General features: G+C 46.7%; 1 long non-coding RNA gene across 2 annotated transcripts; it reads left to right on the forward strand.

The window, feature by feature from the left end:
- The first annotated feature begins 345 nt into the window (after positions 1-345).
- Positions 346-25890, forward strand: LOC128839451 (uncharacterized). 2 transcript variants are annotated; one of them, XR_008445431.1, is made up of 4 exons: positions 346-626; positions 20323-20409; positions 21488-21584; positions 24647-25890. It is a non-coding gene; the product is annotated as an uncharacterized LOC128839451 (long non-coding RNA). The 2 variants fall into 2 exon arrangements; XR_008445432.1 differs by lacking the exon at positions 21488-21584.
- Positions 25891-26414: the final 524 nt, after the last annotated feature.

Genomic DNA, 26414 nt, shown 5'->3' on the forward strand with positions numbered 1-26414 from the left:
ATCCTGGGAAAACGAGGACAGCTGGTCACCCTACTCCAAACCAGTGCTACAGCAGCACCCACACCTGCGACGAGAGAAGCATCCATGCTCACCTCAAGGGGCGCCCTAGAGTACAATCTATGACAGACCTGAAACAATCTTTTAAAAATAATTATTTAGAGTTCCCAGCAGGCCAAAAAAATTGATGAAGAGAGGTGAACCTCTAGTGCCCTTGGAGGCCCAGAGGAAGGAGTCGTTTTTGCTTGCAGAGGAAGGGGAACCCGCTTCTGTTTTCTTCTTTCCAGGTGTTAAACTCACTGTGATGACTCTGCAAAGCCGGGAGCTACAAATCCCATCAGCCTCCTCCCCACTGTACATCCCCTTTCTACTGGCTAGCAGGGACTACATTTCCCATCAGTAGGGTTGCCAGACGAACAGTTTTCGACCGGAAAGTCCAGTCAAAAAGGGGACCTGGCATCTCCAGTCAGCATTGCTGACTGGACACTAAAAGTCCAGTTATGAAGTAACCGCAATCAGCCTCCCCTCCAGGAGGGCAGGAAGAGCAGCTGCTGCCTGGAGGAGCTGCAACTCAGCTGGAGAGAGAGAGAGAGAACTGATTCCCAAGCACCCGGTTCTGGTGGAGAGAGGTAGGTACCGGCACTGTGCTGCCCCGGTGGGGATTCTGTCTGCCCTGCCCCACTGTGCTTGCCCCAAGACCCTGCCTCGCTCCAGGGACCGACCCACCCCCATCCTAAATAGGGTTGTCAACTTTCCAATTTCTGAAAACCGGACACTACGGCAGGAGTGCTGGAAACTTCCCCTACTCCGACTCTTCCCCTGAGGCCCCACCCCCTCCCTGCTCCTCTCCCCGCCCACCTCTGTGGCTCCCTGCTTTCCCCCTTCCCTTCTCCATCGTTTGACCCTCTCCCCTTCCTCCCCCTCCAGGGTTTTAAGCAAAGTGAATGAAGTCACTGTATGCTTTGCCTTTATATGTCCATATATTTCCTTTCTGATAAACCTGATAAAGAAGAAAACATGTTTATGTGGACCAACTATCCACTTCCAAGAAATGCAGGCATAACCATGCATGAGACTTTTCCCATAAATGAACCTAGTTTGATCCTTCACAACCCCATACAGTTTTTGACCACTCAGTGCATGGCACTTTTTTAAAGCCAGACTTTAATTACATTTATTACTAAATAATGTCTTAATCTGATAAATGAGTGTTTAATTTCTTTGGTATCCAAAAATCAAAGACTTCTGGACATGGTAACAAATTCTACCTAATAGTTAAATTATAAAACAAAGCTATATATTTTGTATATATCAGAGCAGGATTAGAATTAAAATCCTTGAGATTTTAACATCTGCCGAGAGGATAAAATGCACAACTTCCAGTAACAACGATAGAAAAGTCATGTCTAATGCTCTTCTCACTGCGCTGCAGAGGTTTGGGTTCTTTGTGTGTGTGTGTGGGGGGGGTGTCCCTCATCTATCACTATTCCTTAATTTCTACTTTGGGATCTGCTAATTCTTAAAATATTGAGAGAAGTCAAAATATCTCACCATTGTGCCAAGTTGCATATTTTGCTAGCTATCTAATAGGAAATTTTACAATACAAATATAGAATGACTGAGACAAATAATTCCTTTATGAATTCACTGTGGCAATTTCAAACTTCATTTGAGTCAAATGGAGACCCTGTTCAGCAAGAGAAAATTTGCTGTTTAAGAAAGCTGGCAAAGGTTTAAAAAGTTCAGCTAATACTAGTTGAAACTGCAGCATTGTGAATTTATGAGGGTTATTCTCACATATGCCTTTGAAGAGTTGTGTTCATGTTTGCTCTTGCTTGCAATCTGAGTTACATAAGGTGCCATGCATATGGAAAATAATGTTTTCAAAATGATTAATTGGCCCATTTATCTATAGCGCTATAATCTGCTGGGAGATTGGGGAAAAAAAGGCTAGTAAGCTGTGACTGTCCTCACCCTTGGGCATAAAAGGTGTTATCAACTCAGTACTAGCTTTGCTAACTCAGACAAACATTTATACTTGGAAACATTAATTTTCTTAAAGCTACAGAACGTTATGTGGTGAAAGGTGATAAGAAGGAAGCAAAGTCATCTGGAAAATATAGCCTAAATTTGTATTCCTTGTGTGGAAAAGATGAATGTAACTGGAACGAGAGAGAGTGTGTAACAAACCAATAATGTTTATAAATGTTGAAAGGCTATAACTCATTCCACAGCAGTTATTATCAGGGCCGGCTCTGGCTTTCTGGCTGCCCCAAGCAAAAAAAAAACAAAAACGTGGCGGCCAGAGCAGCAAAGCAAAAAAAAAAAAACCTGCCGCGTGGCTGGAGCCAGGGTGCAGGGGGACTCCCTGCCCTGCAGATGTGCCCCGGCTAGGGAGGGGGAGGAGGAGGGAGCGGGGGGAGAGAGAGAAGGGGGCCGGCCAGGGTTTCAGCGGGGCGCTGCCACGCGGCCCCTCCCGCCGTGCTCCCTGCCAGGAGGGCTCCTCACCACTCTGGTCAGCTGGGAGGGAAGGACGCGGGCTGCCCTGCCGAGCTTGCTGCAGGGCGCGCCTGTCCTCCAAGCTGCTGCCCCCTACAGGGCGGCCGGAGTGGAACAACAACAAAACAAACCAACAAAAAAACAAAAAAAGCAGTCGTGCCGCCCTAGGACTGGGTGGAATGCCGCCTCCTACAAGCTGCCGCCCTAAATGTCAGCTTGCTCGGCTGGTGCCTGGAGCCGGCCCTGGTTATTATTATTCTTTTGTTTCCCTGTGCTCGATCACGACAGCAGTAATGGTGTTGAAATTATTAAGTAGCTTCTTGTTTAAAGTGCAAATAGGCCACCACAAATGATAATGAGTGATGGATGAAACTCAAAATTTGGCTCGGATATGCATCCAGAAGTTCATCTGTTGTGCCGGGGGTGGGCTTGGGGGGGTCGGTCCCCAGAGTGAGGCAGGAGCCGGGGGGAAGCACAGTCGGGCTGGGAAGGGACAGGATCGCCTCCGGGGTGGTGTACCTATCTCTCTCTGCTGGAACCGGGTCCTTTGGAGCCAGTTCTCTCTCTCTCCAGCCAGGGGTGCTGGAAGAATTTGTATAGTGAGGGTGGTGAGAGCCATTGAACCCAACAGGAAAACTTGTGTATGATGTAAACTACTTCAAGCCCGGGGGTGCTTCAGCACCTCTAGTTCCAACACCTGTGTCTCCAGCTGAACTGTAGCCTTTCCAGGCAGCTGCAGCTGCTTTTCCCACCTTCCTGGTGCAGAGACCGATTGGGAACCGGACTTTTAGTGTCCTGTCAGCAGTGCTGACCAGACACAGCCAGGTCCTCTTTTTGATCGGCCTGAGTTGTTGGCACCCTGTATGCCCAAGGGAGGTGACATTCACAGCTTAATAAAGTTTTTTCCACGATCTTCTGGCAGATTATAGCGCTATAGATAAATGGGCCAGTAAATCTATTTGAGAACATTATCTTGTGCCTGCGTAGCAATTATGTAACTCAGATTGCAAGCAAGAACAAACATGAACACAACTCTTTAAAGGCACATATCAGGAATAACCCTCATAAATTCAGAATGCTGCAGTTTCAACTAGTATTAGCTGAACTTTTTTAACCTTTGCCAGCTTTCTTAAACAGCAAATTTCCTGAAGTTTGAAATTGCCACAGTGAATTCATAAACGAATTATTTGTCTCAGTCATTCTATATGTTTATTGTAAAGCTTCCTATTAGATAGCTAGCACAATATGCAACCTGGCACAATGGTGAGATATTTTGACTTCTCTCAATATTTTAAGAATTTGCAGATCCCAAAGTAGAATTTAAGGACTAGTGATAGATGAAGGCAAAACAAAAACAAAAATAAAAATAAACCAAAAAGCCCCCAACCCTCCTCTCTCTTCAGCACAGTGAGATGAGCATTAGACATGACTTTTCTCTTGTAAAAAGAACAGGAGTACTTGTGGCACCTTAGAGACTAACAAATTTATTAGAGCATAAGCTTTCGTGGGCTACTGCCCACTTCTTCGGATGCATATAGAGTGGAACATATATTGAGGAGATATATATACACACATACAGAGAGCATGAACAGGTGGGAGTTGTCTTACCAACTCTGAGAGGCCAATTAAATAAGAGAAAAAAAATGTGTGTATATATATCCCCTCAATATATGTTCCACTCTATATGCATCCGAAGAAGTGGGCAGTAGCCCACGAAAGCTTATGCTCTAATAAATTTGTTAGTCTCTAAGGTGCCACAAGTACTCCTGTTCTTTTTGCGGATACAGACTAACATGGCTGCTACTCTGAAACTTTTCTATTGTAGTTATTGGAAGTTATGCATCTTATCTTCTCTGCAGATATTGAAATCTCAAGGATTTTAATTCTAATCCTGCTCCGCTATATGCACAATATATAGCTTTGTTTTATAATTTGACTATTATGTACAGATGTACAGTTTGTTACCATGTCCAGAAGTCTTTGATTTTTGGATGCCAAAGAAATTAAACACTTATTCATCAGATTAAGACATGATTTAGTAATAAATGTAATTAAGGTCTGCCTTTAGAAAGTGCCATGCACTGAGTCGTCAAAAGTGATCTGGGGTTATGAAGGATCAAACTAGGCTCATTTATGGGGAAAAGTCTCATGCATGGTTATGCCTGCATTTCTTGGAAGTGGATAATTGGCCCACATGATTGTTTTCTTGTTCGGCAGAAAGGAAGTATATGGACACATAAAGGCAAAGCATATTGTACCTTCATTCACTTTGCTTAAACTCCGGGGGGGGGGGGGGGGAGGGGGAAGCTGGAGAGGATCCAGTGATGGAGAAGGGGGGGGCAAGAGAGCAGGGAGTGACGGGGGTGTGGGGGAGATGAGCAGGCAAGGGGTGGGGCCTCAGGGAAAGAGGCATGGTGGGGGGAGGTTCCGACACTCCTGCTGTAGTGTCCAGTTTTCAGAAATTGAAAAGTTTGCAATCCTACCCATCAGCCTTCCCCCCATTGCACCCCTCCCCCCTGGCCAGGTAAAGGGCAAGGTCCTGCGCCAGGTCATGGCCAGGCTCTGTTTGGGCGTGGGGGTTGCAGGGCAGCAGGAAGTTGGAGGGAACCCCCAGGAATGGTGGATAGAGCTGCGTGTGGAACAGCCTGGGAGTGCTGGATGATACAGGTGGGTGCAGGTCTGGGTGGGACTTACAGGGGAGCAGCAGCCACTGGGCAGGGAACCAGTGCAAACCTTTCCCCTTTCCTGCCTGCCCTAATACTAACTTTTCCTTTAGTCACTATCTCTGAGTGGTTATTGGCAGCCACCAGGGCAAGGACCCAAAAGGCCTAGCACCTGCAGTGCTTGCCTCTGAGGCACGGTACTTCGGACACCCTCCTGGAACCCTAATGGTCTGGGGTGTAGAGTGACCCCAGTAAATCCATGGCGGTCAAGTTGCGTTTGCACAGATTTGCTTGCACAGGAAGCACTGATTTTGAGAGAAATAGATAATAAGACAAAACAAATGCATGGGGTTAAAGTTATAACCCCATTACTACCGTGGCTTTCATCCCTTCTTTACACAGGAAGCTTATCTGCCATTCCATGTAGCACCATGTTCCATGTAGTTGCTCTAGCCGTATTGGTCCCAGGATATTAGCGAGACAAGGTGGGTGTGGTCATGGGCGGTGGGTATAATAGGCCAGGGGAGGTCAAGCCAGGGCCGCCCAGAGGATTCAGGGGGCCTGGAGCAAAGTGGGGGGAGCTGCGGCTATGGACGGATGTAGGCACCGCGGGGCCTGATTCGAAGGAGCTGCCGCCGAAGTCCCGCCGCTGTCTTGGGCAGCAGTTCAGTCATTTCCGTGGAGGAAGGTCCCTCCGCCAAAGGCAGCGGCAATGATTGAGCTGCCACTGCCGCCAATGCCGGGACTTCAATGGCAGCTCAATCGGCTGCCGGTGCCTTTGACAGCATTTCGGTGGAGGGACCTTCCTCCGCGGCAGTGATTGAGCTGCTGCCGAAGACAGCGGTGGGACTTCGGCAGCAGCTCCTCCGGGATGTTGCGGGGCCCGATTCCGATTAGGGGCGGGGGCCCGATTCCGGCCCTGGCTGTGGCGCTTGTACTCACGCAGTGGCGGTCCGGGTCTTCAGCGGCATTTCGGCGGTAGGGAGCCCTTCAGTTGCTCCGCGTCTTCGTCAGCACTGAAGGACCTGCCGCGGAAATGCCGCCGAAGGCCCGGAGCGACTGAAGGACCCCCCCCACCACCAAAATGGTGCCAAAGAGCCGGATTGCCAGCGGGCCAGGACTCGTGGGGCCCCTGCGGGGCCTGGGGCAAATTGCCCCATTTGCCCTCCTGCCTCTGGGTGGCCCTGGCCAATCCTCCCCTAACCCAGGCCATGGCCCTGCCCACACTGTGCCCTGAGGCCCTGCCCTCACTTCCTCTCTCCCCTGAAGCTCCAGCTGGGGGCATGAAGCTTGGGGCTTGGGCCGGTGCTGGCGACCAGAGCCTGGGGCAGCTCGGGCTGGCTGGTGGCTAGGGGGTCAGGCTGGTGGCCTGGAGTGGCTCAGGCTGGCCCGGGTGTTGGGCCAGCAGCCCGGGGCGGCTTGGGCTGGCCAGCAGCCTGGTGGTTGGGCTGGTGCATGGGCCAGCTGGTGCTTGGTCTGGCCTGGGATTCGGGCTGGCCAGCATGGCTGGGGTGGCTCCTCCGGCCTTCAGGGGGGGCGGGGCGAGGCGAGGGGCTTGGTGCTCCAGTGGGCAGGGGCGGGCCAGGGGGCTAGTCTCCCTGAAGGGGGGTTCACCCGTTGCCCATGGGCGACATAATATCTTTTATTGTACCAACTTCTTTTAGTGAGAGAAATAAGGTTTCAAGCTACACAAAGTTCTTCTTCCGGTCTGGGAAAGGTACTAAGCTAAATATGAGGTGGAACAGATTGTTTAGCGTAAGTAGTTAGCACATATTCTAAGGGACCATTCAAGGTGAAGTGGCCCTTTAACACCTCTGTAGTCGTAGGACAAAAATGGGGGTTTAGTGGGTTACAGTTTGTTGTAATAAACCATAAATCCAGTGTCTTTATTAACACCATGATTTTTAGTGTCTAGCAAAGTTATGAATTTAAGCTCCCAGACTTGTCTTTTGAAAGTTTATATATGCAGATATACTTATCTCATAGAGCTGGAAGGGACCCTGAAATGAAAGGTCATTGAGTCCAGACCCCTGCCTTCACTAGCAGGACCAAGTACTGATTTTGCCCCAGATCCCTAAGTGGCCCCCTCAAGGATTGAACTCACAACCCTGGGTTTAACAGGCCAATGCGCAAACCACTGAGCTATCCCTCCCCCAAAGTGTTGTGTACATGTTTCCTTAGAGACCGAGGACTGATAGGTCAGCTAGACCATGATTGCTTTGTGAATAGCGTTCACCCACAGGTGATAGGATGTTTTTGTCTTTTTTCATTTTCCTATGTGAGTTCATTTAAAAGCATAATGATTGTCTGATTTCATCCATATACTTGTTATTGGGGCACTGGATGAGGTACACCACATGTTGTGATAGGTATTAGCAGGGCTCATGGATCTTGAAAGGTGTGTTGTGGGGGTGTTGATCATAGTAGCCGTGGAGATGTGTCTGCAGGTTTTGCATCTGTTGTTCTGGCAGGGTCTGGTACTGCTTTGCGTTGGTGTCTCCTGAGTTGTGTGGAGCTTGTTTCTGATGATGAGCTTGGCGAGGTGGGGGGGTTGTTTGAAGGCTAGAAGAGGGAGTTGGGGAAGTATTTATTTCAGAATGGGATCCCCATCGAATATGGGTTGTAACTGTTTGAAAATACCCTATGTGGGCTCCAGCGTGGGGTGGTCGGTAATAACTATGAGTGTGCGGTCAGAGGGGTTTTATTTCTGTATTGAAGCAGGTTCTCTTGCAGTATTTGGATGGCCCATTCCATGATGAAATCTACATCTCTGGTGGAGTGTTCTTGTTTGGTGAAGGCAGTTTTGAGTGTGTTAAGGTGTATATCCCAGACAGGAGTACCATTTCCGATTTTGGTGGTGGTGGGGGGCAACTTCAAACGTGATTCCAAGGGCTATGTAGGTACCTGAAAATGCTAGGGTTTTTTTTTTTCAGATAATAACTTAGAAATTAGCTGATAGGGTGCTGTATCTAATTCCTATATATAAAAAAAGAATTTAATAAATATTAGACCCACTCAGTTCTAATACTACTAACATGTTCTCATATCTTGTGTCAAGTCACTTAAAGAACACTGGTTAGGTTTAAAATTTTAATGTATATTCTTTGTTACTAACTCTTGAATACAACAATTGAAACAACTGTAGAAAAATCTAGATTATTTTCTATCACTCTTTTTCCAGTTCACCAAGCTTGGAATAGATCATTTAACTTTGGCAACATCCTACTAGGGCAAGGCCCGGTGAGTTTTTACTACACCTGCCTGGGGCATGAGATTATGTAAAAATAACAGATTTGGGGTTCTTTTTTTTTGCCTTCTGCTTTTTGAGCATTTAGGGTGCATTGGGGTCACATTTTGAAGTTTTTTCCACAGCCACAAAGACTAGAAACTTCATTTTTCTTTAAGAATGAAGGCTGAAATCATCACATATCCACTTGACTCCAGGAGCTGGGGCTTTAAGGTAAACAATTATCATGAGACTCATGACAAAATCATGAGAGTTGGCAACACTGCTTTTACTTCTGTTTAAAGGCTAGTTACTTTCCAGGAGACTCTTAAACACAACACCACAGCAATTGAGTTGCAGTTCTCAGAGGAGAATATTTAAAACCAAACACCAAGAAAATTCTATATTTTAAACTGAGAAAAAAATCTGAGACTTCTGAGGTATATCAGGGCCACTGCAGGCCGGAAAGGAAAATAAAAAGGCATAGGAGCTCTGGGCAGCTCCTCCTTTAGAAAGTTGGGGGGTCAAATCTTCTAGTCCTTAATCAACTAAAACTTCTGTTGCCATCAGTGCCTCCACTCAGCTATAAACATCACAGTGAACATGTGATAACATGTGTTGTCAATAATTATACACTTCCTACTTAAATACTGGAGCCATCTTATCCAGAATTACACATCTTATATGCGTTGGCTCAGGGACTGGATTTTCTGGCATATTCTGAATAGTGCTGACTACACAGATGGTGCCCAATGAATAATGCAAATCATGACAGTAATCATCGACTTTATGGACTCTGTGGACACAGTTTCTGTTCTTTGTTCTGGAATTGGCCTGAATACAGCTGAAACCCTACGAATTTGAGGCATAAACACATTTGATACTTATATGGCACTTTTTCATTCCTTCCTTTTCTCAGACTCAGAACAAAAAATGACGACAAAATGGTTTTCAGTTAAAGTGTAAAATTCACAGCAGCCATTGCGTTACAACCCAGCATGGGGCAAGACCTGCCACTCCTTGGGAGTTAAGTGATCTCCTCTCATCTGACTCTCATTCTCCATCCTTCCTAACCTCTGTGCTGCTTTTCATGGTTCACCCATGACATCCATCCTGGGACCATTTGTTGGAGTCTCAGAGAACTGACCGCCTTGGTTTTGCTCCCATCGATCAGAGTCCTCTCTTTTTGCAACATGCAGCAGCAGAGAGAGAGGCTGGTCTGCAGGATAGGGAGCTAGCCCTGAAAGCCCTGGGTGCTACTCCCCCCATAGACTTCCTGTCTGACCCCTGTCTGGCCAGTGCTTTAAGGACAGAATGTCAAAGGTTTCTAAGCACCCAAAGATGCAGCTAGATATCTAGTGCGGTTTACCAAACCTTCAAAGTGCATTTGAAAATCTCATTAGGTGCCTGAATACCTTTGAAAATCTGGACTTTTGTCTGTTTGTGCCTCAGTGCCCTGTCTGTACAATGGGGATAACAGCACTGCTCTGCTTCACCGAGGTAGGCTGTGAGGAGAAATAGGTTAGACATTGTGAGGTGCAGCCTCAGATACTATGGTGATGGGGCCACATAAGTACCACAGATAGAGTGGGAACTTCTCTATACACTGCTAGCCCTTCCCTGGGTTTGACCCCTTCTTTTCACCTACTCCCCCAAATCTCCCCATTTTCTGAATGTAACCTGGGCTCCTGCAGGGCCCTGAGTTAGCCAGGAGAAGACACCAGCAGGGGAGGCCTGTAGAGAAGGCCCAAACTCCAGGCGAGAGGTACTGGGAGAGCAGGAAGACTGACTCTCAGGGCGGGGCTGGGCTCAGCTGAACCTGGGATGATGGCTTTGGGAGTGAGTTCTTTTTGAAAGACTTTTTGCAGTACTCAGTAAATTTAGGGTTACCATACGTCCGGATTTTCCCGGACATGTCCGGCTTTTGGGGGCTCAAATCCCCGTCCGGGGGGAAATCCCCAAAAGCCGGGCATGTCCGGGAAAATCGGGAGGGAGGGAGGGAGGGCTCGGCGGGGCCTCTTTGGCCGGGGCCGGTGCGGGGCCGGGGGCATGGTGCCGGGCCGGGCTGGGAGCCGGGGGCCAGGCCCGCGGGGCTGGGAGCCGGGCCGCCGGGGGGTGCGCTGGGAGCCGGGCCGCTGGGGGGTGCGCTGGGAGCCGGGCCGCCGGGGGGTGCGCTGGGCCGCGGGGCCGCCGGGGGGTGCGCTGGGAGCCGGGGGGTGCGCTGGGCCGCGGGGCCGCCGGGGGGTGCGCTGGGAGCCGGGGGGTGCGCTGGGCCGCGGGGCCGCCGGGGGGTGCGCTGGGAGCCGGGCCGCCGGGGGGTGCGCTGGGAGCCGGTCCAGGGTCGCGGGGCTGGGAGCCGGTCCAGGGTCACGGGGCTGGGAGCCGGGCCGCCGGGGGGTGCGCTGGGAGCCGGGCCGCCGGGGGCCAGGAGCCGGTCCGGGGTCGCGGGGTGCGCTGGGCCGGGGGGTGCGCTGGGCCGCGGGGCCGGGATCCGGGGGGTGCGCGGGGCCGGGAGGCCGAGCCGGGCCGGAGCCGGGCCGCCGGGGGGTGCGCCGGGCCGCCGGGGGCCGGCAGTGCTGGGCGGGCCGGGGGTGGTCGGCCGGGGCCGGCACCCCAGGGCCCGAGCCGACCCAGCCTGGGTCGCGCCTCCTCCCCCCACACCGCCCCTTACCTGCTTCAGGCTTCCCGCGAATTAAATGTTCGCGGGAAGCAGGGGAGGGGGCGGAGTTGGGGCGGGGCGGGGGCGTGGCTGTGGGCGGGGCCGGGGTCCTGTGGAGTGTCCTCCATTCGGAGGCACAAAATATGGTAACCCTAAGTAAATTGGACCACAGAAAGGGGGAATGTTTTGAACATCTGGACTGTGCAGGCTTTTTAAGGGAGCCTGAGTGAATGGGGAAACTGAAGCAGGCCTCAGCAGAGACACACTTGGCCCGAAGGGGGCACTACAGGGCAGGTGCATCCTTTGACATAAGGGCACTAACTTGGGATCCAGGAGACCTCGGTTCTGCACCCTGCTGCACCAAAGACATGCTGGGTGTCCTTGAGGAAGTCTCTTAGGGCAGGAGTTTTAAAGGTATTTAGGTGCCTAAAGATGCAGGTTGGTGTCAAGAGCATCCAGGGATTTCAATGGGAGTTCAGCATTTGAAAACCCCACTAGGTGCCTACCTGCTTCGTTAGGTACTTAAATATCTTTAAAAATCTGGCCCTTAGCCCCACTGTGTTTCAGTTCCCATGTGTAGGGCAGGGACAATAACACTTCCCTACCTCCCAGGATACATACGTTAAAGACAGCTCGGTGCTTAGGGAGTAGGGTAATGGGTGCTGGTACCTTAGATTGAGAGTTAGATAGAAAGGTTAGATAGATATCTTGACTTTAGTATGGCTTTTGATACCATCTTGCATGAGTACTTGTGGCACCTTAGAGACTAACAAATTTATTAGAGCATAAGCTTTCGTGGACTACAGCCCACTTCTTCGGATGCATATAGAATGGAACATATAATGAGGAGATATATATACACACATACAGAGAGCATAAACAGGTGGGAGTTGTCTTACCAACTCTGAGAGGCCAATTAATTAAGAGAAAAAAAACTTTTGAAGTGATAATCAAGCTAGCCGAGTACAGACAGTGTGATAAGAAGTGTGAGAGTACTTACAAGGGGAGATAGAGTCAACGTTTGTAATGGCTCAGCCATTCCCAGTCCTTATTCAAACCGGAGTTGATTGTGTCTAGTTTGCATATCAATTCTAGCTCTGCAGTCTCTCTTTGAAAACAACAAAGAGTCTGGTGGCACCTTAAAGACTAACAGATTTATTTGGGCATAAGCTTTCGTGAGTAAAAACCTCACTTCTTCGGATGCATAGAGTGAAAGCTACAGATGCAGGCATTATATACAGACACATGGAGAGCAGGGAGTTACTTCACAAGTGGCGAACCAGTGTTGACAAGGCCAATTCAATCAGGGTGGATGTAGTCCACTCCCAATAATAGATGAGGAGGTGTCAATTCCAGGAGAGGAAAAGCTGCTTCTGTAGTGAGCCAGCCACTCCCAATCCCTATTCAAGCCCAGATTAATGGTGTTGAATTTGCAAATGAATTTTAGTTCTGCTATTTCTCTTTGAAGTCTGTTTCTGAAGTTTTTTTGTTCAATGACAGTGACTTTTAAATCTGTGATAGAATGACCAGGGAGATTGAAGTGTTCACTTACTGGCTTGTGTATGTTACCATTCCTGATGTCCGATTTGTGTCCATTTATTCTTTTGCGGAGGGACTGTCCGGTTTGGCCAATGTACATGGCAGAGGGGCATTGCTGGCACATGATGGCATATATGACATTAGTGGATGTTCAGGTGAATGAGCCCCTGATGGTGTGGCTGATGTGGTTGGGTCCTCTGATGCTGTTGCCAGAGTAGATATGGGGACAGAGTAGGCAACGAGGTTTGCTACAGGGATAGGTTCCTGGGTTGGTGTTTCTGTGGTGTGGTGTGTAGTTGCTGGTGAGTATTTGCTTCAGGTTGGGGGGTTGTCTGTAAGCAAGGACTGGCCTGCCTCCCAAGGTCTGTGAGAGTGAGGGATCATTTTCCAGGATAGGTTGTAGGTCGTGGATAATGCGCTGGAGAGGTTTTAGCTGGGGGCTGTATGTGATGGCCAGTGGTGTTCTGTTATTGTCCTTGTTGGGCCTGTCCTGTAGTAGGTGATTTCTGGGTACCCGTCGTGCTCTGTCAATCTGTTTCCTCACTTCCCCAGGTGGGTATTGTAGTTTTACGAATGCTTGATAAAGATCTTGTAGGTGTTTGTCTCTGTCTGAGGGGTTGGAGCAAATTCGGTTGTATCTTAGGGCTTGGCTGTAGACAATGGATCGTATGATGTGTCTTGGATGGAAGCTGGAGGCATGTAGGTACGTATAGCGGTCAGTAGGTTTCCGGTATAGGGTGGTGTTTATGTGACCATCACTTATTTGTACTGTAGTGTCCAGGAAGTGGATCTCTTGTGTGGACTGGTCCAGGCTGAGGTTGATGGTGGGGTGGAAATTGTTGAAGTCCAGGTGGAATTCTTCAAGGGCCTCCTTTCCGTGGGTCCATATGATGAAGATGTCATCAATGTAGCGCAAGTAGAGGAGGGGCACTATGGGACGAGAGCTGAGGAAGCGTTGTTCTAAGTCAGCCATAAAAATGTTGGCATACTGTGGGGCCATGCGGGTACCCATAGCAGTGCCACTGACTTGAAGGTATAAGTTGTCCCCAAATCTGAAGTGGTTGTGGGTGAGGACAAAGTCACAAAGCTCAGCCACCAGGCTTGCTGTGGCCTCATCAGGGATACTGTTCCTGACAGCTTGTAGTCCATCCTCATGTGGAATATTGGTATAAAGTGCTTCTACATCCATGGTGGCCAGGATGGTGTTTTCAGGAAGAACGTCAATGCACTGTAGTTTCCTCAGGAAGTCGGTGGTGTCTCGAAGATAGCTGGGAGTGCTGGTAGCATAGGGTCTGAGGAGAGTGTCCAAATAGCCAGATAATCCTGCTGTCAGAGTACCAATGCCTGAGATGATGGGGCGTCCAGGGTTTCCGGGTTTATGGATCTTGGGTAGTAGATAGAATACCCCTGGTCGGGGTTCTGGGGGTGTGTCCATGTAGATTTGTTCCCGTACTGTAGCTGGGAGTTTCTTGAGCAGATGGTGTAGTTTCTTTTGGTATTCCTCAGTAGGATCAGAGGATAGTGGCCTGTAGAATGTGGTCTTGGAGAGTTGCCTGGCAGCCTCCTGTTCATAATCTGACCTGTTCATTATGACTACAGCACCTCCTTTGTCAGCCCCTTTGATGATAATGTCAGAGTTGTTTCTGAGGCTGTGGATGGCATTGCGTTCTATACGGCTGAGGTTATGGGACAAGTGATGTTGTTTGTCCACAATTTCAGCCTGTGCACGTCTGCGGAAACACTCTATGTAGAGGTCCAGTCTGTCATTTCGGCCATCAGGAGGAGTCCACGCAGAGTTCCTCTTCTTGTAGTGTTGGTAGGAAGGTTCCTGTGGGTCAGTGCACTGTTCAGTGGTGCGTTGAAAATATTCCTTGAGTCGGAGACGACGAAAGTAGGCTTCCAAATCACCGCAGAACTGTATCATGTTCGTGGGGATGGTGGGACAGAAAGAGAGTCCCCGAGATAGGACAGACTCTTCTGCTGGGCTAAGTGTGTGGTTGGAAAGATTGACAATGTTGTTAGATGAGTTGAGGGTACCATTGTTATAGCCCCCAGTGGCAGGTATTAGTTTAGATAGCTTACAGTCCTTTTTCCTCTGTAGAGAAGTGAAATGTGCATTGTAAATGGCTTGTCTCATTTTTGTAAAGTCCAGCCACGTTGAAGTTTGTGTAGAAGGCTGGTATTGTATGAGAGTCTCCAGTTCTGAGAGCTCATTCTTGATCTTCTCCTGTCTGCTGTACAGGATGCTGATCAGGTGGTTCCTCAGTTTCTTTGAGAGTGTGTGGCACAGTCTCTCACCATACTCAGTGTAGTATGTTGATTGCAATGGATTTTTTACCTTCAGTCCTTTTGGTATGATGTCCATCTGTTTGCATTTGGAGAGGAAGATGATGTCTGTCTGTATCTGTGCAAGTTTTTTGTTGAGGTTGATGGATTTCCACTCCATACGGCTAAATTTAGTGCCTTGCATGTTGTCAAGTATCAGGGGGTAGCCGTGTTAGTCTGTATCTACAAAAACAACAAAGAGTCTGGTGGCACCTTAAAGACTAACAGATTTATTTGGGCATAAGCTTTCGTGAGTAAAAACCTCACTTCTTCGGATGCATAGAGTGAAAGCTACAGATGCAGGCATTATATACAGACACATGGAGAGCAGGGAGTTACTTCACAAGTGGCGAACCAGTGTTGACAAGGCCAATTCAATCAGGGTGGATGTAGTCCACTCCCAATAATAGATGAGGAGGTGTCAATTCCAGGAGAGGAAAAGCTGCTTCTGTAGTGAGCCAGCCACTCCCAATCCCTATTCAAGCCCAGATTAATGGTGTTGAATTTGCAAATGAATTTTAGTTCTGCTATTTCTCTTTGAAGTCTGTCTCTCTTTGGAGTCTGTTTTTGAAGTTTTTCTGTTGTAATATAGCCACCCGCAGGTCTGTCACTGAATGACCAGACAGGTTAAAGTGTTCTCCCACTGGTTTTTGAGTATTTTGATTCCTGATGTCAGATTTGTGTCCATTAATTCTTTTGCGTAGAGACTGTCCGGTTTGGCCAATGTACATGGCAGAGGGGCATTGCTGGCACATGATGGCATATATCACATTGGTAGATGTGCAGGTGAACGAGCCCCTGATGGTATGGCTGATGTGATTAGGTCCTATGATGATGTCACTTGAATAGATATGTGGACAGAGTTGGCATCGGGGTTTGTTACAAGGATAGGTTCCTGGGTTAGTGGTTTTGTTCAGTGATGTTGGTTGCTGGTGAGTATTTGCTTTAGGTTGGGGGGTTGTCTGTAAGCGAGGACAGGTCTGTCTCCCAAGATCTGTGAGAGTAAAGGATCATCTTTCAGGATAGGTTGTAGATCTCTGATGATGCGCTGGAGAGGTTTTAGTTGGGGGCTGAAGGTGACAGCTAGTGGTGTTCTGTTATTTTCTTTGTTGGGCCTGTCTTGTAGGAGGTGACTTCTGGGTACTCGTCTGGCTCTGTCAATCTGTTTTTTCACTTCAGCAGGTGGGTATTGTAGTTTTAAGAATGCTTGATAGAGATCTTGTAGGTGCTTGTCTCTATCCGAGGGATTGGAGCAAATGCGGTTATATCTTAGAGCTTGGCTGTAGACAATGGATCGTGTGGTGTGTCCTGGATGGAAGCTGGAGGCATGTAGGTAACTGTAGCGGTCAGTAGGTTTCCGGTATAGACTCCAAAGAGAGACTGCAGAGCTAGAATTGATATGCAAACTAGACACAATCAACTCCGGTTTGAATAAGGACTGGGAATGGCTGAGCCATTACAAACGTTGACTCTATCTCCCCTTGTAAGTACTCTCACACTTCTTATCACACTGTCTGTACTCGGCTAGCTTGATTATCACTTCAAAAGTTTTTTTTCTCTTAATTAATTGGCCTCTCAGAGTTGGTAAGACAACTCCCTCCTGTTTATGCTCTCTGTATGTGTGTATATATATCTCCTCATTATATGTTCCATTCTATATGCATCCGAAGAAGTGGGCTGTAGTCCACGAAAGCTTATGCTCTAATAAATTTGTTAGTCTCTAAGGTGCCACAAGTACTCCTGTTCTTCTTTTTGCGGATACAGACTAACACGGCTGTTACTCTGAAACTTGTCATCTTGCATGATCTTCTCATAAACAAACTAGGGAAATACAACCTAGATGGAGCTACTATAAGGTGGGTGCATAACTGGTTGGAAAACTGTTCCCAGAGAGTAGTTATCAGTGGTTCATAATCAAGCTGGAAGGGCCTATTGAGTGAGGTCCCTCAGGCATCAGTTCTTGGACTGGTTCTGTTCAGTATCTTTATCAATGATTTAGATAATGGCACAGAGAGTACACTTATAAAGTCTGTGGACGATACCAAGCTGGGAGGGGTTGCAAGTGTTTTGGAGGATAGGAGGAAAATTCAAAATGATCTGGACAAACTGGAGAAATGGTCTGAAGTAAATAGGATGAAATTCAATAAGGACAAATGTAAAGTACTCCACTTAGGAAAGAACAGTCAGTTGCACGCATACAAAATGGGAAATGACTGCCTGGGAAGGAGTACTGCAGAAAAGGATCTAGGGGACAAAGTGGATCACAAACTAAATGAGTCAACAATGTCACACTGTTGCAGAAAAAGCAAACATAATTCTGGGATGTATTAGCAGGAGTGTTGTGAGCAAGACGCAAGAAGTAATTCTTCCACTTTACTCAGTACTGTTAGGGTGTCAACTGTAGTATCATGTCCAGTTCTGGGCACCATTCTTCTGGAAAGATGTGGACAAATCAGAGAAAGTCCAGAGGAGAGCGACAAAAATGATTAAAGGTCTGGAAAACATAACCTCTGAGAGAGGATTGAAAAACCTGGATTTGTTTAGTCTGGAGAAGAGAAGACTGACGGGAGACATGATAACTGTTTTCAAGCACATAAAAGGCTGTTACAAGGAGGAGGGAGAAATTTTTTTCTCCTTAACCTCTGAGGATAGGACAAGAACTAATGGGCTTAAATTGCAGCAAGGAAGGTTTAGTTTGGAGATTAGGAAAAACTTCCTGTCAGGGTAGTTAAGCACTGGAATAAATTGCCTAGGGAGGTTGTGGAATCTCTGTCATTGGAGATTTTTAAGAGCAGGTTAGACAAACACCTGTTAGAGATGATCTAGATCATTGGTTCCCAAAATGGGGTCGCGCCCCCCTCGGCGGGCGTGAAGAAATTCCAAGGGGGGCGTGAGACTGCCCAGACCTTGAGCTCCCGGCCGAGAAGGCTAGCCCCCGGCCCCTCCCCTCCCCCGTAGTTACACCGCCGCGTGGGCAGCACGGCTTGCCCCGCCCACCTCCCAGGCTTTCCAATAAGCCAGTCCTGCCGCTCTGAGTGGAGCGGGGGGGGGGGGGAGGGTTTGGATAAGGGGCAGGAGGTCCTGGGGGGGAACAGTCAGAGGACGGGGAGCAGGGGGGTTTGGATAGAGCGTGAAGTCCTGGGAGGGGGTGGTCAGGGGACAAGGAGTGGGGGGGGGGGTTGGATAGGGAGTGGGGTCCTGGGAAGGGGGGGTCAGGGGACAAGGATCTCGGGGGTTGGATGATGGTAAAGGAGAGGTGGGGGGCATTAGGGTTTCTCGAAAATTAAAAAGGGGATGTGATGCTGAAAAGTTTGGGAACCACTGATCTAGATAATACTTAGTCCCTCGAGGTCCCTTCCAGTCCTACAATTCTATAATTCTATAAGGTGTTGAAAGAGTAAAGTGAGCTTGCTCGTGAAACATGTTTGTATTTGGGGATTAGGTTCAGGCCCATCTCAGTTTCTATCAGGTAGCAGGTCACCTTTCCTCTCTGAGGGAGGAATGGACACATTCCATGTGTTGCTATTGTTTTAAAGCTTATCTCTTGTAAATAGTAGTTTATTGCTTGATCATTCTACAAAAACTCTACAGATTGAATGGATAATTGCATCTCGATTATTTCTTGAATGTGTATTTGGATTAGTGCCCAGAAGAATTTACTCTTTGGATGGTTCCATCGCATATCTGAAAGCAGCTTTTGCGTCGCATCCTCTCCAGTACAGCTTGCTAATTACCCTGGTGTGCATGAAGTGAAGTCTGTGTAAAATCTTATATCCGATGAGCATATAAATGAGGCCTGATTCTCCTCTCCTTGCAGTTAAAGGAATTTAGATGCACTTCATTTCTTCCACTGCTTCTTTGCACTTTAATCTGGAAAGCACAGTTTTCACTAGTCTAGCAAATAGCCACTATTCTTTGAACGGCCAAGTCCATTTCTTCCAATAACCTTACCTTGACTGGTTATCAGGTATATCACAAATAATCCAGCCTCTAAAGAATCCCTCTGTTAACTATTTACACAACTTAGCTTTATTAAGTACAGTAGGTCTGTAACATACAGATCAATGGTTTTACCTGATTCCTCATAAAGGAAATGTTTCTTTCCCAAGTGATGTTCTTTCATGGACCATAGTTGTCATGATTTTTGTGAATGACTTTGTCTAGGAGTTACCCCTCCTTTTCTTAGTGCTAGAATGTATTGTAGAGCTCCAATGCCTTTGGTCCTGCCATGTGTAGTAGCATGAATGATTTCCCGTTTCTGGTTTTTCTATCTGTATTTAATAGGAGACACATGAAAGCCCTCATATGGCTGGGCTTCAAATCACTCGATTTATGCAGCATTATCACTAGGGGCCTGGCAATAAATGCTTGTGGCAATGATTTTAAGGCATATTGAAAAGCAGTTGCTAGGGTGTTGTGTTATCAACAAGAGAGGCCCATTCTCCAGACCATAAATTTGGAATAATTTAGATTGGAACCTTGAGATTACTAGCCTCTGCCAGCTTCATTCATTCTTTGATGTTGTGGTGCCATAGTTTCCTTGTAAAATGCAAACAAATAGAGACTTTGGTTTGTTTATATCAGAGAAGAGAAAGACTCCGATCCTGAGCAGGAGAGTAATCCCTGTCTGTACTCCCAGTGTACACAAAACATTAAAAAATAAACTCTTCCACCATAAAACTTACAATAGTCTGTGATGAAAACCCAAACACCCAGCCATAAAACCAGTGCATCTCCCAGGTACACAAACCATTGAAATATTCCAGTTCTGTGATCTGTTTCCAGCCAATGTACATGGATATCAATCAGGGTATGTGCGCTCAGTGACAGAGGAGAAAGAGGTGAAGCAATCCATGTCCTTTTTTGGTCAGTTCCTTGCTATTCTACTTGCAGGCCCTAGCATGATCTCCAATTCATGACATCTTTCTGTTCACCTTGTTAGCTGTTTATATGCCTGTTCAAGTGTTAGCCCCGGAAACTGATATTCCTGCGTATACCTCAGAACTTGACAGTACTGAAGTCAGCCATTTTGTATGTTCAGCCACTGATGGCTGAAAACCAAACATCACATTGCTAGGAATAATCTTAGGCCTTTCTGAGACAAGGTCAGACAGCTGCATCCTTGCAGTTTGTTAATCAAAACGGGAGGATGGGACAGGAAGTTATGCAAGATAGTGAGTGAATAGCGACCTTGATTTTAGGTGCCTCTGACTTATTGTTGTTATGGCTAGAAATACTAGAAATGTTTTAACATAATGAATAGTTTATTGAAATTAAAAGAATTAGTGACCTAGTAAAGGTTATTATGTTGACCCATTAGGAGTCACTGCCGGTTATGTGTTTTGTTAAAGTTAGTTAAAAAAATTAGGTAAAAGTAAATACTTTGGAGAAGTCTGAGGAAACTTTTCTTCCAGCAAGGAGCTGACATCTAAACTCCTCATCAGCTGGACAGAAAGAGCCCTGGAAGTCTGGCTGGTAATTACTCAAAACCATCTCAGACTGTGAGTAACTAACTATCTCTGGGATGTCCTAAACCTATTTCTTATGTCTGTGTGTACTTAATATCTAATAAATTGTAGATTTAAATAAAAGCATGCTTACTTGTATTAATAATTTATCAGACAGAATTGCTGTTTTCCCATTGATTTATTCCTGATGCCACCTAGAATGAAACAATTAAGTACCACTATTTTGGGTTCTAAAAACCCCAGGTAACATCAGAGCTAATCAGGAGATCTGGCTGGGGAATATTTTTGCTGTTTGCCAGAAGCTGTGAATGGGTGATGGGATGAATCACTTGATGGTTACCTATTCTGTTCATTCCCTCTGAAGCATCTGGCAACGGCCACTGTCAGAAGACAGGATACTGGGCTAGATGGACCTTTGGTCTGACCCAGTATGGCCGTTCTTACTTTGACAAATGTTTTTTTTGTTGAAAAATGCTGATTTCTTGAAACTTAAACTGTTGGCAAAACAGGACTGGTTTCCCTGAATCTCCTTACTAAAATTTTTTTTGAATATTAAATTGTCAACGTTTAGTTTTGACATTTTCTAAGTGAAAAAATCCAGTTTTCTGGTTCTAAATGACTTTTACTTTCAAAATTTAAGTTAAATTAGAGTGAACAAATGTTAAAAAAATGGAAAAAAGGGTCGAAATCTAAATGAAACATTTTGAAATTATTGAAATTAAATGCTTTGACATGAACCAAATGTTTGTGTGTGTTTTTTTCCCGTTTGTGAGCATTTTTCAATATTTCAACTTTTTGGCCTAATTTGGGATGGTAAAAATTTTCCAGCTCTCAACATTTTCATGGGACAGGAAAACCTTTTCCTGCCCAGCTTAGCTAAACAGTTCATCCGCCACTGCATCATATGAACTTTAAGTTATAGCTTTAAAAATCTGTCAGTCTATTAACAGTAACAAGTCCGTCCCAATACCTTATCATTTATGCATAAAATGGTGGCTGAATACAATGTATTTTCCTTTTATTACCTAAAGTGTGGTTTAGCTCTGCTGCAGCACTAGCATACCGTAGCATATGTATCCTCTCTAACCACAATTTGTTTTATGTGGTGCAGTATGATAACTGGCCGATCACAGTTTTTAGCACCATGCTTCAGTCCAGGGCTGTACTGGGGCATGGCCCAACATATTTGGGAAGCAGAGCACTGGAAGGTAAGTAATTTTTCAGCTATGTTTACATTTACAACCAGGACCGGTGCTACCATTAAGGCGAACTAGGCAGTTGCCTAGGGCGCCAAGATTTGGGGGCGCCAAAAAGTGGTGCCCCCATTTTTTTTCGTTACAGCGTTCCTCCCTGAGCGCGCAGTCGCCGCTCCACTTCTCCCGCCTCCCAGGCTTGCAGCGTCAATCAGCTGTTTGGCGCCGCAGGCCTGGGAGCAAAATTAGAGCGGGGGCGGCGTGCTCGGGGAGGAGGTGGAGCAGAGGTGAGCTGGGGTGGGGAGCTGCCGCACAGCTCCCGGGGGGGAGCTGCCGTGAGGGGGGGCGCCTCAGTGGGGAGGCGGGGAGCTGCCACAGGGCTTGGGTGGGGGGCACAAGGTGCAAGTTTCGCCTAGGGCGCAAAACTTCCTTGCACCGGCCCTGCTTACAACACTACGGTTGTGCCTCTGTAGCACTTCTGTGTAGACACTCAATACAGCAATGGTTGGTTCTACTGTCATTGAAGTTAATCCACCTCCCTGGGAGGTGGTAGCTAGGTCAGTCGAAGAACTCTTCCGTTGACCTAGCGCTGTCTACACTCGGGGTTCGGTTGGCATAGCTACGGTGCTTAGAGGTGTAGTTTTTTCACACCCCTGACTGACAGCTATGTCAACTTAAATTTTAAGTGTAGACCAGACCAAAGGCTGAGCCATCCTATTGCTTTTGATAAGTTCGAGGATAAGTGCTATATTGTGTTAAGTTAGTGTGAATAACAAAGGTGGACAATGATTTTAGAGGGGTATCATCTTCCAGTTCCAGAAGTATCGTTCTGGCTCCTCCTTGTGGAGGAGATTGCTGTTTTATATCTTTTTACCTTACTAAGGAAATGCGGGGACCTCCAGCTCATGCTTAGAAGGAGAACACAGCTGGCATTTGAGAGAGGGCAGAGAAAGCTGGGATTGCTAGGAGACACTGAGGGTTATGTTTGTTTTCCTTTTCATGTGGGTGGAGGAGAATTTCATTGTGCACATTTATTCTTGGACGAAGGGGGTGTGTCTGTGGAAGGCATGCAAGTGGCTGGATTTAGCTTGCTTTCTTCTGCACCGTGAAGAGATAAAATCTAAAAGGTGAACGGCAGTGGGAAAAAACCCATAAACTAAAAAAGCGCGTGCCCTGTACTGCCGCTCTTTTACCTTCTGTTTGTGTGTGTTTTGTGTTGGGATATTTTAAAAGCATTCCAAGAATAGACACAGTAAATTGCTATAATAAACATTGCAAAGAAAATAAACAAACTCCAAGCTCCAATCTAGGATCCAATATCTGTCCTCACGTAACCCTGGATGTGAAGAAGGGCACTGACCTCCATCAAACTCAGTTCATCAAGTGCATAGCATGGCCAGATTTAAAAAGATATTGTAACTAATCCATGCATTTGTAATGTTCTGAACTCTGATTGTCAGTTCTTTAGGGCAAGGGACTGTCTTTTTGTTCTGTGTTTGTGTAGCACATAGCACAAAGGTGTCCAGGGGCTAGGTATTCCTATTGCTATAGTACTGAGGTAGCCAAAATATTAAGAACTACATCAGTTGCCTCCCAGATATTAAAAGCTGAATCAGTTAACCTCTGCTCCTCTGTCTCCAATGGAGCTACTTTCTTATAGTTTTCTATGTTATTCCATTCTGATCAATATAAGAACATAGGCAAGCCTGCATGGAAACTGTGTTGAATGTGGGGGCATGAAGTAGAGATTAAAGAGTTCTGGTGTTTGGAGCATCACCTCTTTCACTCGGGTACAAGCTCCTGTGTTGAAATGCATTTAGAAATATTGCTGTCAGCACACTGACTGACTGGCATGTCTCACATTTAAAACTAGTCTCGGCTTTCTTGTAAATGGCGCCAAAAGGCAGTTTTGTGCCACATGGCAGTTTAGGTAGAACTCACGTTAAGTTCCCACCCAAAAACCAAATCAAAACTGCCATGTGCCATATACTACTTTCCCTTTACTTTGTAACTTTTTTGTTTACAAATAGTTTGAAAGTTCTCCAAAGAAATATAAAGTTATAATCCAGTATTGCTGCAATAAAACATTGCAAACAAATAATAAACCCAACTCAACCCTGAATCTGGGCTTCATTCAATGCCTTCACTTGACCCTGGATGTAATAGAACAGGGCATGGTCGAAACCAAGTTAATCAAATGCACTGCATCAGCAGATTTTAAAACATTAGGATTATTCCAGGCATTTCTAATGATCCCATCCCTGCACATGTAAAAATATTAAGAGACAGCAGTTATTCTTTACTGGGAAACCAACCCCAGTGACCTCTGAAGAGCAGCCCCAGAAACTGGGTCAGAACCATACAGGTGGTGTTGAGCTCCAGCAGATGGATTGGAGAAAAGGGCATGGATTGTAATGTTCATTGGGAATCCCAGAGAGTAGTGGGACAGTAGAGGTCGTGATGATTAGAGGGCGAGGAGCCAAAGGAGGTGAGAAAGGGAGGGAGAGGAGAAAGTTTGGCTTTCCAAGGAAGAATAAGGTTAGGGCAGGTGTCACAAGAGGCCAGTAGGAGTAAGCACAGAAAACAGAGGTACGAGGAAGCTGTGTGAGAACAGCAGAGGTTGGATATGAGCTGCAGAGATTAGGAGAGGGAGCTTGTAGAAACAGGGAAGAATAAGGAGAGATGGTGAGGATGGGGAACATGCAAGGAAAAATATTTTTTAAGATGACATGTCTGGGACAAAATATAGTTGCCCAATGGCTTTCCCCCCACTTCCATTGCAATACAATAGGACGGTGTACATAATAATTCCATCCAAAGCCATGTACTGTGGTCTGAATTCTGTCCTGATGTGCCCCCCTGCAATCCCAACGAAATCACCCGGGAGATGTGATTTGGAAGACTATCAGTTTCCTTATTGCCCTATCCTTCCCAAGAAGAATGAGATAAGTTCAAACATAATGTGGAGAAAGATGTGAAACAAGCTATTTCATGTCCTTCCTGAAAGTCAATAATGAACCTGGGGTGAGGCAAGAATATGTAAAGTAGGGTGGATCTAAGATTTCTCTCTCCCATAGGCAAACTCCTAAGTTGACCTGCGTTCAAAAGTCCTACAGAAGGGGGATTTTTGTTGACTGCCGTCTTGGCCAATACTGGGAATTGAACCGGAGACCTGCAGAGCTAAAAGCACAACTTGCTACAGCTTAAGCGGAAGGTAAAGCTTTAGGTTGTAAGAGCTCCAGTTCCTCTGCAAGTCAGGCACAGAACGGGAGCACAACACTCACTGACTGACCAGAGACATACGTTAAAGTATTGTTTTCTTCTCCACTCCCAGTGAAGTCAATGGGAATTTTACCAATAACTTCCAGTTGGAACTGAGTTAGGCTAATGCTGAGTGCTGTTTGAAAGTCCCACATGAAAACTGCTACTGAAAAGCTAAGTTGCGGTTCAAGGAGAGCATGTATACAGTTGTGACAGCAAAATTTTATATCTCATGCACGCCTGTACAACCCCCATGAAGTGCTTGAGGTGCTTTGTTGTAATAAAAAACCATTATGTTGTATTGTGTATATTTTATTGTATTGAAGTGCAAGGCCAGTAAAATATGACACACCAGTAAAAGCCACCCATTGAAACTGGCATCCAAAACAAATAGAGTGAGGGCAATGCCTCACAACCTTTGCCAGGAAGAAGGAGCGGCAGCTTCAGTCAGAATGCGCCAGAAGAGACAAGAAGATAATACGCCACTCTCCATGATGCCCTATGCACTGACAATTGGATGACTAAGGCTAGTGGTTGGAGTTTTCTTGGCCTTTGAAAGGGCTGTAGAGAAGGTGCGGTTTATGTATTATGTGCTGGGTAATGGCTCTTTATTAAAGCAACTATTTGCAGAGCTGCTGTAACTGGAGCTTAGTGTTCTAGTCATGTGTACACAGACTAACTTCCAGGTGCAATTCTGTCCTTCAAGATGTGCTACTTCATCCCAAAGGCCTGCCTTTTTCACAAGAGTTTGTTGTGGCGAGAGGATCCCAGTACATAGCTCATCATGGGGGCATAGCCTTTACCTCCATCTCATTACACTCTCTTAGACCTCAGATTCCTTCAAATATGCTGGCCTGCGAATGAGTCTCCCATTCCTTATTTGTGTTACCACTGTTGGTAGAGGAATTGCTGCCACCCTGTGGCTGCCTTCTTTCAACTGAGCAATTTCCTGTGGTCTTTTGTGTTGTCCGTAAACCCCATGCTGCTGGCTCTGCTACACTAGGCCAGCTGATGGCTGAGGCTCATTCTGAGTCATCCTTGTCCTGACCTGTGTCCCAGGTGCCAGCTGTCTGCCAGTATTCTGCAATTGTCATTGTTTTTTCCTCCACTGATGTTCTGAGTCTGCAACTACCTTGTACGCTGCAGCTTGGACTGCTGCCTTTTGACATTTCTGTATGGGGCTAGTCGCCAGTGGTTGGACCAAGACTGCTCCCTTTTGTGTAGTGGCCTCAGGTCCCTGGCTACTTTCGCTGCTTAACTTAGCGTTCTCACAACTGCTTCTGTGTATTGTCCCTCACTCTTCTGTTGGGTTGCAGCAGACACTCCATCATGGGAAGCCATGGCTTGGTTCTCCGGCCAGTCAGTCCCTGTACTGGGCTACTATCTAGTTCTCAGGAGGCTGTATTGCAATAGTCCAGCTTAGCCAGGTAAAGATCCCTTCCAGACTTTTCTGCCTTTGCCTTTTGGGGTCCTATCATAGAATCATAGAATATCAGGGTTGGAAGGGACCTCAGGAGGTCATCTAGTCCAACCCCCTGCTCAAAGCAGGACCAATCCCCAACTAAATCATCCCAGCCAGGGCTT

This window comes from Malaclemys terrapin, chromosome 6 (genome assembly GCF_027887155.1).
Source record: "Malaclemys terrapin pileata isolate rMalTer1 chromosome 6, rMalTer1.hap1, whole genome shotgun sequence".
NCBI lineage: Eukaryota > Metazoa > Chordata > Testudines > Emydidae > Malaclemys > Malaclemys terrapin.